Here is a 14,124-nt window from a genome sequence, read left to right on the forward strand (position 1 = left end):
GTAATGGTAAATTTGGGATTGCACTTTTGTTGAATTGCTTCAACCTGCACACCTAAGTAATGAATTTCTACTGTTGGTACTCTATTGTTATAATGAATCAGTGTATGCTGCTTCATTCATGGGATCTGCCACTATCCCTAGGGAAAATACTCGCTAAGGTTGGTGCGAAGGAACCTGCGTACACTTTTGAAGCACGCTACGTAATGACCCCGAAGAGTTCAACGGAAAATAATCAATTAATCAGGAGTAAACATTGTCATATACAACTCCAAAACAATATCTTGTTCACATTAAATATGTTTTCAGTTCAAGGTTTCATAAAATAAATGAAAATCAATACATAATTGAAGGTTCACTTCGAATCAAACAATTGTATCATCTGCAAGACATTAATGTTCAATTCAAACAATATCCGTGAGTGTGTTTCCTTTGATGGACCCAATGCATTTCCGGTTCCCGGAACCCTTCTTTAGGGGGACAAGCTTCGTGAAAACTAAGAAATGGTAATTGCTCACCTGCCGGAACACAGAAAAGTAATGCATATTGTTTTTACCACAGTCCACAAAATTAAAATTGTACATAAGTTTTTACCATTGAATGCTTACATCCATGCCAACCATAGGCATGGTGCCATCACCGAAACCCGAGCGGGAAATGGAAAAGTGACAGGGAAATATCAAAGTAATCTAGAATGTGTGTAGAAACAAAGTGTAAAATCTTTAGAAAACACTTCTACCACTCCCCGTGCCAGAGCATGCCATGATGAGTGTTAGACTACATCGTGATTCAAACCAAAACATTTGGTGAATGCAATAAAAGATGTCTAGAACGTGTTGAAATGTGTGTTTCACCCCCTCGTGATTAAAACCAAGACACTACAAGATCCTACATCAGCACACTAAGACGACAAAGCATACCTTCTTATGGTACCTCAATCGTTTTAAAATCTGTGACAAACTGCAGGTAGAAAGTACTTCTGTCAATACTCATGCTACCAAGCTGTCATGAGGGCCATGTTAATATGAAATACGTATATAACAAGTACTTAAGAAACAAAACCGTAGTGCAACTCTGTCTCTGATTTGAATAATTACTTGAGCATTCGTCTGCACCAGCATAAGAAACAACTATTACAGGCTAATCCACACAGAACATTTCATACATTCAACTGCTCATGTTAAAGTCGTCATTGCCTACCAGATTCACTGTGCCACCTCGGTGAAGATTACGAATCCTCTGTTGAATTTATCTGAATAAATGCAAAAATCCCTGTTAACATCTGAAAGTCTGAGACACGGGCTTGTATGCTCCTCTTTCCCTGTCTGGCAACTTACCTGCCAAACCTCTGTGCTCAATACCTATGCGATACCGTCATAAAGGAGTTCCACAGCGGGAACCAACCTTTCTTTTGAATATCCGGGCCACGCCCATTGTTGAAAAACTAGAACTTTAAACATTATTGCATTACCTGAGTTACAAACAGTGCGCTCTTGCGGTGTTTTTTATTCCATGCTAATAGGTTTACAGGCCATGCCCATTCTTACGAGAGATAAAAACTGAGATTATGCATGCCCTGATGACAGAGACATCCCAACATGATGTCTTTCTTCGTACATAATTCTAATTTAAACGACTGAATGAATATTTAGTAATTGAGTTACGGCGAATCCCAATATATAACGAACACATTCATTCAACCTATGTGCCTCCCTAACAATTTAAGAAACCATTACCTGCTAACCTACTTATCTGACGTAACCTAATGCACGATCTTATCTAATCACTGTAAAGACCAGCTAAACTCAAAATAAAGATTTTTATGACAATCACTCCCTTCCACTTACCAACTCACTAGGCAGTGACCATAGGTATACTATGTACATTCCAAAAGGAGTCATGATACACGCGCCAAATACCTTGGAATCTACGCCTAAAGCTCACGATGTGAGTGTAAAAATGCAAATTAGAATCAAATGAAGAAGAAAAAGAAGAAACCTAACGACCCCAATCTTGCTGACAGAAATATCGGACCTTAAATTGAGTAACATGCAAATATGCGCTGAGTGTGGGTTGCAACGATGTTTGCATGCAATAGTATTACAATAGTATTACAAACGTCACATGCAAAGTACATCCAGCATATTCAAGAATTATACAGGACCCATGTCCTATAAAAAACAAATAATTTCACATTTATCATTGAGCCCTTTTGGAATCAAGGTATCTAAGTACTTGATACAAAACGTTTTCCTGCGCGCCAGTTATTTATGTGTGTCCTTGCCTGCCAGTGTGGTTATCTTCTCTAAAACTGTAACGCATAATTGTGGAATTGAGTGTAATGCATCTTGCCAATGAGCTGCTAAACATGAATTCTTATTTTTTATTATAATCATACTTTTATGTTCGGTGATTTTTGTTTTAATTTTAGGTGAGGTGAGTGCAACATAAGTGAGTCCGCACGGACATTTGATTGCATAGATTGCTGCTTCAGTATTGCAATCTGAAGAATGCTTCAATGCTAGCTTCTTGCCCATTTGTGGGTGCAAAAATGTATTTCCAGGTATGACATTCCCACAACCACTGCAATTCCAACATTTTTTCATCCCAGCATAAATCTGTTGTTCTCGCTGAGTTATGGGTTTCAAAATTTCTCTGATGTTCTTAGATCATGTGTGTGCAAATATAGGTTTGGACATGAATACTGTTTTGAAATAATGCTCTTGCTCCAAAACTTCCCATCTTCGTGAAATACTTTTTATTTTGGATGCCCGATAAGAACATTTTAATACAAAAACTTCTCTTTTGCTTTTGGACCGGGATGTAGGCATTAGCAAATCTTCAAGGGATTTGAGTGTTACTCAATTTTTCGCAGTTTCCAGTACCTCTTGAGGATAGCCACGCTTCATATATCTTGCGTATTGCTCCTCAATCATGTCCTCCACCTGTTTTTGAATGGATGAAATTCTTTTTATTCTGATGAACTGGGACATAGGTAAATATTTCTTCAATAATGGAGGGTGGAAACTTAAAAAACGCAATGCGTTATTTCTATCAGTCGGTTTCTTATAAACAGATGTTTGCGAACCCGTCACTGTGTTGATAATTTGAATATCCAAGAAGTACATTGGGCCCGATTCACAGAACTAACTTAAGACAAAATCCTAAACTTACTACCATTTTCGTATTCACAGAAGGCACTTACTCATTTTGGTATTCACAGAAGACACTTACTCACTTCGGTATTCACAGAAGTTAGGAGTCCTAACTTTAGGACTCCTAAATGCCTTCTGTGAATACCGAAAGTCTTAAAATTAGGATTTTTCTCAGTTTAGGAGTTCTAAAGTTAGGAGTCCTAACTATACTACTACTAAACTGAGAAAAATCCTAATTTTAAGGCTTTCGGTAGTCACAGAAGGCATTTAGGAGTCCTAAAGTTAGGAGTCCTAACTTTACTACTACTAAATTGAGAAAAATCCTAATTTTAAGACTTTCGGTATTCACAGAAGGCATTTAGGAGTCCTAAAGTTAGGAGTCCTAACTATACTACTACTAAACTGAGAAAAATCCTAATTTTAAGGCTTTCGGTATTCACACTAGGCATTTAGGAGTCCTAAAGTTAGAACTCCTAACTTCTGTGAATACCGAAATGAGTAAGTGACTTCTGTGAATACCAAAATGAGTAAGTGCCTTCTGTGAATACCAAAATGGTAGTAAGTTTAGGATTTTGTCTTAAGTTAGTTCTGTGAATCGGCCCCATTGTGTTCTGATGTATTTGATGTGTAAATATGAGATGAGAATTCTGTTGATTCAGTATCGTGATGTTTTTTTCCAATGCCTGACGATCACCCCTCCAGATGACCAAAATCTAATCTATGTATCTCATGTAAAAGAGAAGATTCCTTGTCCAATTTTGTTTGCTTAAAATATATGTGTGCTCAAAGAAAGCCTTGAAAATGTCGGCATATGCTGGCGCCCCAGGAACGCCCATTGACACACAAGATCTAAGAATAGCAGAGAAATTTTGAAACCCATAACTCAGTGGGAACAACATATTCATGCTGGGATGAAAAAATGTTGGAATTGCAGTCATTGTGGGAATGTCATACCTGGAAATACATTTTTGCACGCATAAACAGGCAAGAAGATAGCATTGAAGCATTCTTCAGATTGCAATACTGAAGCAGTAATCTATGCAATCAAATGTCCGTGCAGACTCACTTATGTTGCACACACCTCACTTAAAATTAAAACAAGAATCACCGAAAATAAAAGTAGGATTAGAACAAAAAATAAGAATTCATGTTTAGCAGCTCATTGGCTAGATGCATTACACTCAATTCCAGAATTACACTTTACAGTTTTAGAGAAGATAACCACTCTGGCAGGCAAGGACACGCATAAACAACTGGCGCGCAGGGAAGCGTTTTGGATGAAGTACTTAGATACCTTGATTCCAAAAGGACTCAATGATAAATGTGAAATGATTTGTTTTTTATAGGACATGGGTCCTGTATAATTCTTGAATATGCTGTATGTACTTTGCATGTGACCTTTGTAATACTATTGTAATACTATTGCACGTGAACATCGTTTCAACCCACACTCAGCACATATTTGCATGTTACTCACTTTAAGGTCTGATATTTCTCTCAGCCTGAAAGGGGTCATTAGGATTCTTCTTTTTCTTCTTCATTTGATTCTGATTTGCATTTTTACACTCACATCGTGAGCTTTAGGCGTAGATACCAAGGTATTTGGCATGTATATCATAACTCCTTTTGGAAGGTATATAGTGTACATATGGTCACTGCCTAGTAAGTTGGCAAGTGGAAGGGAGTGATTGTCATAAAAAATGTTATTTTGAGTTTACCTGGTCTTTACAGTGATTAGATAAGATCATGCACTAGGTTACGTCAGATAAGTAATTTAGCAGGTAATGGTTGCTAAATTGTTAGGGAGGCACATAGGTTGAATGAATGTCTTCATCATATATTGGGATTCGCTGTGACTCAATTCCTAAATATTCATTCAGTAGTTTAAATTAGAATTATGTACGAAGAAAGACATCATGTTGGGATGTCCCTGTCATCAGGCTATGGATACGCTCAGTTTCTTATCTCTCGTAAGAATGGGAGTGGCCCAGTAAACCTATTAGCATGGAAAGAAAGACACTGCACGAGTTCAAGTTTTTCAACAATGGGCGTGGCCCGGATATTCAAAAGAAAGGTTGGTTCCCGCGGTGGAACTCCTTGATGACGGTATTGCGTAGGCATTGAGCACAGAGGTTTGGCGGGTAAGTTGCCAGACAGGCCCTAATGACAGTTTGGTAGCATGAGTATTGACAGAAGCACTTTCTACCTGCAGTTCGTCACATTTTTTAAAACGATTGATGTACCATAAGAAGGTATGCTTTGTCGTCTTGTTGTTCTGGTTTAGGGTTTTGTAGTGTCTTGGTTTTAATCACGAGGGAGTGAAACACACGTTTCAACATGTTTTAGACATCTTTAGTTGCATTCATCACATTTTTTGGTTTGAATCACAATGTAGTCTAACACTCATCATAGCATGTTCTGGCACGGGGAGTGGTAGACGCGTTTTCTAAAGATTTTACAGATTGTTTCTACACACATTCTAGATTACTTTGATATTTCCCTGTCACTTTTCCATTTCACGCTTGGGTTTCGGTGATGGCACCATGCTTTGGGTGGGCATGGATGTCGGCATGCAATGGTAATCTTGCATTGTAAAACTTATATACAGTTTTAATATCGTGTACAGTGACAATAACAATATGCATTACTTTTCTCTGTTCCAGCAGGTGGCCAAGTATCATTTCTTAGTTTCCACAAAGCTTGTCCCCCTGAAGAAGGGTTCCAGGAACCTGAAATGCATTGGGGCAGTTAAAAGAAACATGCTTGCGGATATTGTTTGATTTGAACAGTAATGTCTTGCAGATGATACAATTGTTTGATTCGAAGTGATTCTTCAATTTTGTATTGATTTTCATTTATTTGATGAAACATTGAACTGGAAATATATTTGAATGTGAACAAGATATTGTTGTGGAGTTGTATATGAAAAGTTTATTCCTGATTAATTGATTAGTTTCTGTTGAACCCTTTGGGGTCATTACATAGTGCGTTTAAATTTGGGATTGTGCCAAAATCAATGGGTGGATGCATGGGAACAACCACGCTCCACCCATGGAATGCCTCCCCGGGGCAGTTTAATGCAACGCAGTGATTTGCGCTGCTCCGCATTGTGTTACCTTAGATTCATCCCACCTTGCGTGGCTTGTTAAATCTCACTTAGTATTTGCGTCGCACTTGCGCCCCATTATGCGGCACTAGGCAAATGCAACTGCTTGATAAATCTGCCCCATAGTTTGCACTCATCTCATAAATGAATAAAACACATGACAAGCATGTAGGTAAGTGTTCAACCCATGGATATGTATCTGGAATTTCATTTGCAATGGTCGCAATAATATGAGAATTGCTTGGAATATCTTGATAGGGCAAATGCTAAAATATATCCAAATTAACAGTGCCACCAAGTACAGTACTCAATTAAGTATGTGTGGCTCTAAAGTAGATAACAATCAAGCCCCATTTTTAGGAGTCTCCACGGATTAGCACTATTCAAAGGAAAGGATATTAATGTTCCCAACCACCTCTCTCATCTCAACAACAAGCCATAAAAAATCTGAGAATCACCATTAATCTCACGGCATAATTTATCGGCAGGCAAGGAGGAATAAAACTCATACTGAACATTAAAGTACAAGCAAAGCACACCATTTGAACCAAACAAAAAATCATTTCTTTAAGAAAAACTCTTTACCTTTTTTCAAATTCCACTCATCACAAACCAGATTCTACATAGGTGACATAAAAAAGTAATGTTTATACTGTGGAGAAATCGGTGGTCAAGACAAGTGATTCAACAATATCTCAAATCCCTAAAAAGAAAGGTTTACATCATTTTGGAAAATTGTAGGATTGTACGAAGAGAAAAAGTTGAATGGGTAACTTGTGCAAAAGCATCCCGACTTTCGATTATGGATATTTCTGAAGGAACATATTTAGACTTCCAGGAGCCATCACATATGTTATCTCAGATGGCATCCTGGGGGCTAGGTATTCATTTTCATGTCATCTAAATAAGACAAAGGGACTGGCAGCCTGTGCAAACATGAAGAGATTAAATCAGACTGTGAATCGAACTAGTTTGCAAATGCAAAATGGCCTTTCTGAATGTATGAAAGACTTTGGGATTCACAATTTAGGTAATCACAATTTTTAGGGATTATCTAAATTGCGAATGCAAATAGGGAATCACAATTTGTGAATCCCTAATGCACAAGTAAGAAGCCTTTCCTAATTGCGAACTGTGCATATAGGAAACTCTATTAACATCAACTTAAAGTTGATGGTAACCATGTGCAAACTTTGAAATATTTACAAAATTGCATTTTTCAAAGGGCCATGTAGCGAACACATGCCACTAGGGCATGTGTGTGATTTGCATGTGCACATTTTATTTTTTTGGGGTGCTTCAGGAGGGCCTTAGGCCCTCAGGCATGCTTAGCTTTGCATTCGCTAATTTGCGATTAACGGTCAGGTAATAGAAAAGTAGCTGATGCAAAACGAATGGAGTAAATCCTACCTAATAGCGATGCACTATTTACCGAATCGCTATTAGGTAATATTAAGAAGTCGCAAAATCTTTGGTGTTTCCTAAATAAATACCATTTTGTGATTACCAAATAGCGATTTAGAAAAAAACCACTATTTGGTAATCGCAAAATGCTTATTACATTCATGTGGCCCAAATTCCTTAAAATTCCCTATTGTCCTATCTTTCAATATAAGGCAACTCAAATTGTATGTCTGAGCAGATGTTGACAGGCATTGTGTTTCCTGGCCCGGGAAGGAGTGAGTTCCAGATTAAATGTTTGAGCAAAGTGATCACTGTCTGGTTTTACTTTTATAGCAAAATTAATTAGCCTGTTAAAGAGATCAGGGTCAGTCAGGGAATGATCTAAAGTGGATCTTGACCTATCTGTAACTCTAGTAAAGGCAGCTGGATTCTCCAATCGATTTCGCCCATTGAGGGTATAGATCCCAGGTTTACTCGGGCTGCTATGCAGGCCTTGCCTTGTAAATCCCCTCTTGTTTGATTTCCAAGTATTTCAGGGATATAATTTGGAGGTTTACCATAAAAGCCTTGCAATTAATTTATATTGAAATCGCCTGACAGTAATATGAAAGCTTGTGTATATGTGGCATTCAAGGAATTTAGTAGGCCAATAAAGGTAGGAATCTTGTCCAATTTAGTCTTGCAGGTGGAGTTCGGCATGCAGATTTACAATTAATAGTGTGATATGTGGATCCATTGCAATTTTAACACACTGAATCTTTGAGAGACCAACATACATTTCCTCTTGACCCCACAAGATGTCAGGCGAAATGTAAATCCCCATGCCACCTCTGACCCTACCTGGCTTCACCACTTTTGTTGCTGCATTGCAGTATTCCTTGAATCCCTCAATTGGAGTGAGTGGCTGCTGCCAGGTTTCTTGCAAGAGTAAGATCTTATAGTTGTTTAAATATGAGGTACAACTCACCCTCCCCATCTTTGCGCCAAGGCTATTCACATTCCATGTACAAATTCTACTAGGAGTAATGAAGCAGAGTAGAAGAGATAAGAGTAGAGAAGGGTAGCAAGAGATTAGGTACACCTTGAACAAAAACAGACTTGAAATAATAATAGCAATAATAGGAATAAGAATAAGAGTATTAATAAGAATTACAATAAGAGTAAGAATAGGAATAAGAATAATGCAGACTATACTTCTACTATTACTGTTATGACTACTACTACTCCTACTAATACCATTACCAGAACGAATAATAATATTTATCATAAATAATATTAAAGCACCTATATAGCACACTATCTACCAGAAAAGAGGCAAGCATCAGAAAGGTGGGGTCAAGAAGGTTGTAGTATCTATCTAATGAGCTGTCAAAGGTGACTGTGGAATTCCTCAGAGCTTGCTCTCCAACAATAAGGGTCCCCCTCCAGGCACCACCAAGTCTGAATGTCGTAATCGCACAGACTATTGGAGTGGCCATGTGAGGGAAAGGATGTGTGGGGAAGGAACAGCAGGGAGGGAGACTTGCAAGAACAAATATCAAAGACTCATAATTAGCTCAATTTTTCTGAATACCCTGTCATATACATATTGTAGTAGAAAATAACCACCTGTCTTTAACTGGCATAAATTTCGAAGGCTGATTGCATGCTCTGTACACTTGGAAAAGGGAAGGACACGCTATAGTTAGATCAAAGACAATCATATATTCTAAACATACCAGCACTGAAATACCATCCGATGTCCTGTTAAGTTACACCTACAACCATTCTAGAGAGCTGTTTGTGCTGTGTTCTTTATTTACTATGGAAGATCTGCAATAGAGGTGAGCAGCAACTATGGTTATTGATGAGCTAATAGATCCTCTTTTCCAGCAGTTCTATAGAAGGTTCCGAATGTAAATTTTGCTGGATCAGCTTTGCCTATAAGCAGGGGTTTCACTGTTTGCACTGGCATAGTGTCTAAGGCTGATTGTATGCTCTGTACACTTGGAAAAAGGAAGGACACGCTATAGTTAGATCAAAGACAATCATATATTCTACACATACCAGCACTGAAATACCATCCGATGTCCTGTTAAGTTACACCTATAACCATTCTAGAGAGCTGTTTGTGCTGTGTTCTTTATTTACTATGGAAGATCTGCAATAGAGGTAAGCAGTACCTATGGTTATTGATGGGCTAATAGATCCTCTTTTCCAGCAGTTCTATAGAAGGTTCCAAATGTCAATTTTGCTGGATCAGCTTCACCTATAAGCAAGGGTTTCACTGTTGCACTGTACACAATAACACACTGCTGCATCAAAATGAAAGAAGCCTTGCATGCACTGTTGCCCCCGACAACATGACAAGAATCACAGTTCCAAAAATTAGCAGACTCCTAGTGATATACAACTGAAGCAATTGAAGAGCTACTGCTATCTTACCGGAAAGGCCTATCGGGACCCCTTCGGAGGCAGCATGCTCAACTGTAGACTGGGAAGCTGAGCGGTGATTTCTGCTGCTTCGCTCTCCCTTGAGCGATCAAACTGCTGGTTGACTCTCACCCAGCACAGTGTGGCACACTGAGAGCCCTCCGCAACCGCTCCAAATGACATTGCCAGAATAGTGAGTATGTGGCTTCGGGGGAGGTTCTATTTATAGGCAAGAGCCCCTTCCAATATGGCTGCCTGATGAGGCATGTAGTCCCTACGAGCGCTTCAGTGCCTGTTTGCGCTTTGAAAAAAACAAGGTCATAATGATAATGATAGGTGACTTATAATGCACAACAGCTACTCCCAGGAGTTTCCCGGACCAGAGCATAAAGAGGTTGGACAAGTGAAAAACTTAGCAATGCACAAATAGCCACATTTTTTAGTTTCTTCCTAAACAGCATTGGATTGTCAACTGAATGAAGCTCCAACGGGAGCTGTTTCCAAGTCGAGGCGCCCAAAAAACTAATGATCTGCCTCCGGACCTTTGGTGCAAGTACTTGTGTATTACTGCTTGCTTTTTACTGGAAGAGCAATCTAGTAGGGTTATAGAAACTGATTCTGGCTCTGAGATAATCGGGGCCAGTTTGATATAAAGCATCATGTACCAGTGTCTGAACCTTAAATTCGATTCTCTTCCTAATGGGCAGCCTGTGAAGTCCCCACAAATGGCCCCTAATGTGTTGTCTTTTTGGAATATTTAGCAAAAGAAGAGCTGCCACATTCTGGATCAACTGTAATTTGTCTAGGAGATATTCCGGTATGTCCAAACACAGGGCATTGCCATAGTCTAGCCTGGACATAACCAGAGCCTTTATGACCGTTTTCTTGGTTGGGAAAGAGAGTAGAGGCAGAAACCTCTTTAATGACCTCAAGATCCTGAAGCAATGACCCACTGGCTTTTTAACATGCGGACCAAAAGACAGTTTATTGTCGAAGGTGATCCCCATCCTTATGGTGCTTGCAGCAAAAGCATCCAGATCAGCACCCTGATCCCGGGGGCCGCCAGTCACAACCATGAGATGAGCGTACAAACGGATAAGTAATAAGAAGGGCAAAGAAGATGAGAGGCTAGTGGGATGAGAGAAACAGGGCATACAGACAGAGAAGCAAGGAGGTCACAAAAAATCTAAGTGGTGCCTGGAGGAGTAGATGAAGAAGCATTTGCATAAGACATTTTTGATATACCAACAAATTAATGATGTTCACCTTGAATGAGACAATTCTGTTTTGATATGCTTACTCTATACCAATGGTAATAAACTCTGTAATTTGAAACAACAAGTGGTCATTTCACAAAGAGTTTGCTGCAAGTAAATGGGATTTACTTTTTTTAACAGTCTTGACTGACTCCTGAATTCCAGTCCCAGCAAAGTCACTGTGATTCGGCCCATATTCTTTTCTAGAACCCTCACACAAGGAGCTCAGTTATACTCACATCAGAATCAAAACATATAGACATGCAGTAACCATTCCCACAATGTCATCAAATATCCACAATGTTGGATGTCTGTTTTGTCATATATTAGGAAGAATAGGCAACCCGGTGTCAATTAGATAGTTTGAGATCATCCGAGGTCTGTCTAAGCTAAAGTCATTCTCAGCACGAAGGACTGCAGTAATTTGGATCTTGAGGAAAAAGGCTCCACTAAGATCTTCTACTCCAATTGAGCAATGGAAAAGTTAATTATGAGTTAACAAATCACCCAGTTAAGCAGATTGTTCTGCCCATGACCACACAATGAAGATATCATGTTTTTAGTAACAGTCCCATACCAAACACTCAGCTGTATCTACAACGACTTTGTTATTTGCACAGAGAGCTTTTGGTTTCGCATTTTGGATCTGACAACAAATAGTGCTAGCTGTATGTCAGAGCTCAGGTCACTGGGCAAAACAAATTTACACTGAAGCAGGGTGCAGTGTGTACTCCAACTACCCAGTGAATACTGGAGACGCACGTCATAAGAAGGGTACTTTTCTTCTAACACCATGAGGGTAATTTCCTCTAAAAACATATCTAAGGAAATGTTCCTCGAAATGAACCAACATAGAAATTATACCTTCTCAAGTATTGAATGAGATGCTATCCAATATCTTTTCAGGTAAAATGAAGAAAATCTTGTCTGAATTTGACCATAATATATACCTCAATATAGAAGTTATACCAAATAAACCAAAGTCAGTGACACAGTTTACCAGGTTAACGTTTTTGACAAGTAAGAACAGCAGTGAACTAACTGGCAGTTGTTTGGGATCACCTAAGGATTTAGTTATAGGCCTTCTATGGCGGACAATTAAGGACCATTGATCACAGAAATGATAAACTCTTCCCTTGCTACAGTCATACCCTGAGAGAGATTTAAATCAGTAATTGTGTACCTATTGTTATAAAAGCCTGCATTTGAAGGCTGTTCTCCTCTAATTGCAGAACTTGCATAAAAAATCAATTACCAACAAAGCAATCTGGTTTGGACCACGTATGAGGATAGAAATGGTAATCACATTAGTACTAAATGATTTTTTTATGATTGTGCAAGGAGGGGACACATGGGTCCTAAAACTTCTGGATCTCTCCACGGCCTTCAACACCATCAAATCTTCAATCCAATTCCACCACCTGTCCTCTTATGCTGTGTTGTCAAACCGTCACCTAGCTTTCATCCTTTTCTCTTGTAGTTTCTAGATCGTTCAATTTTTCTCATTTTGCTCCTTGCCTAAATCTCTCTTGTGTGGCATTCTATAGTGATGAATAATCTCTCGCCTGTTGTTAAATCTTTATCTGAATTTACATTGAAGTTTTATCGTAAAACATAGTTCTATGTGATGACAGCCTACTCACTTACAATCTGCAGGACCATTCTACTGCTTCACCTTCTGATCACCCTTTAGCATTCGAGGCAAATCAAGCCTGGATGTCTAAAAATGTCCTAAAGCTTCCCCCTATAAAAACTGAAACTTTACGCATCAATAATTATTAGGGGTGGGCATAATTGGCGCAATTCTCTGTAGTGTAATTAATCGTGATGACCGCAAATGTTGCCGTAATTACACATAATTACGTGAGAAGCATAATCCAGCAGTTAGCACTTTTTTCTTAATGCAAAATTCATCCTCCTGTTTAAAATGGGGCATAGGATGCATTTTGCGCAAAGAAAATAGCACTAAATGCCACAGGACACGAACAGCCAGCAACTGCTTGCTCGCTTTTCATTCATTGTTCCTATGCTTCTGCAGTAGGATTTTTGCCCCAAATTAAGTTTTATTTATTAAGCTGGTGCAATTGCATAATTTTGTATCACATGCATAATGCATAATTACTGAAATTACCCTGATTACTCCGACATAAATAAAATTCCATGCAGGCCTAATGATTATCCTTGTAAATTGCATGCTCTGGCTTCCATCATTACCTATCTTGCCTTTATGTCACTGTCTGGGAGCAATACACAAAGGCCAACTGCCAGCTAAACCTAGTCAAGAGACCCAGGATCAGGTTGTTGGCCTCAAATGGTTAGGACAAAAAAATTAAACTTTCTAAAAGTGGCATTTTCAGAATTGTGATTAAAAATCCGACTTCACCATTAAAGAGAGCATTTAATTAAAATTCTTTAGACACACATACCACCTGTCTTCCTGCACCTAATTTGAAGTTACAGCTTATTAAATGTAATAAGTTAGCTCCAATGTTATCCTATTGGAGAGGTAGGCCTTGCAGTAGTGAAAAATAAATTAATTATTTTTTCTTTACTAGGAAAGTTAAAACTTAAAAGTACATTTCCTACTTTGTAAATACACTGCACCCTGCCCTATGGGCTGTTTCAGAGTCTACCCTAGGGATGACATTTGTATTAAAAAGGAGGGTTTGCACCTTGAAAGATTTTGTCCGGTCACAATGGCAGTTTAAACTGCACACGCAGGCTGCAATGGCAGGCCTGAGACTAGGTGGGTGGCACAAGAAGCAGTGCTGCAGGCCCACTAGCAAAAGGAACA

Source organism: Triturus cristatus, chromosome 2_1, assembly GCF_964204655.1.
Source record: "Triturus cristatus chromosome 2_1, aTriCri1.1, whole genome shotgun sequence".
NCBI lineage: Eukaryota > Metazoa > Chordata > Amphibia > Caudata > Salamandridae > Triturus > Triturus cristatus.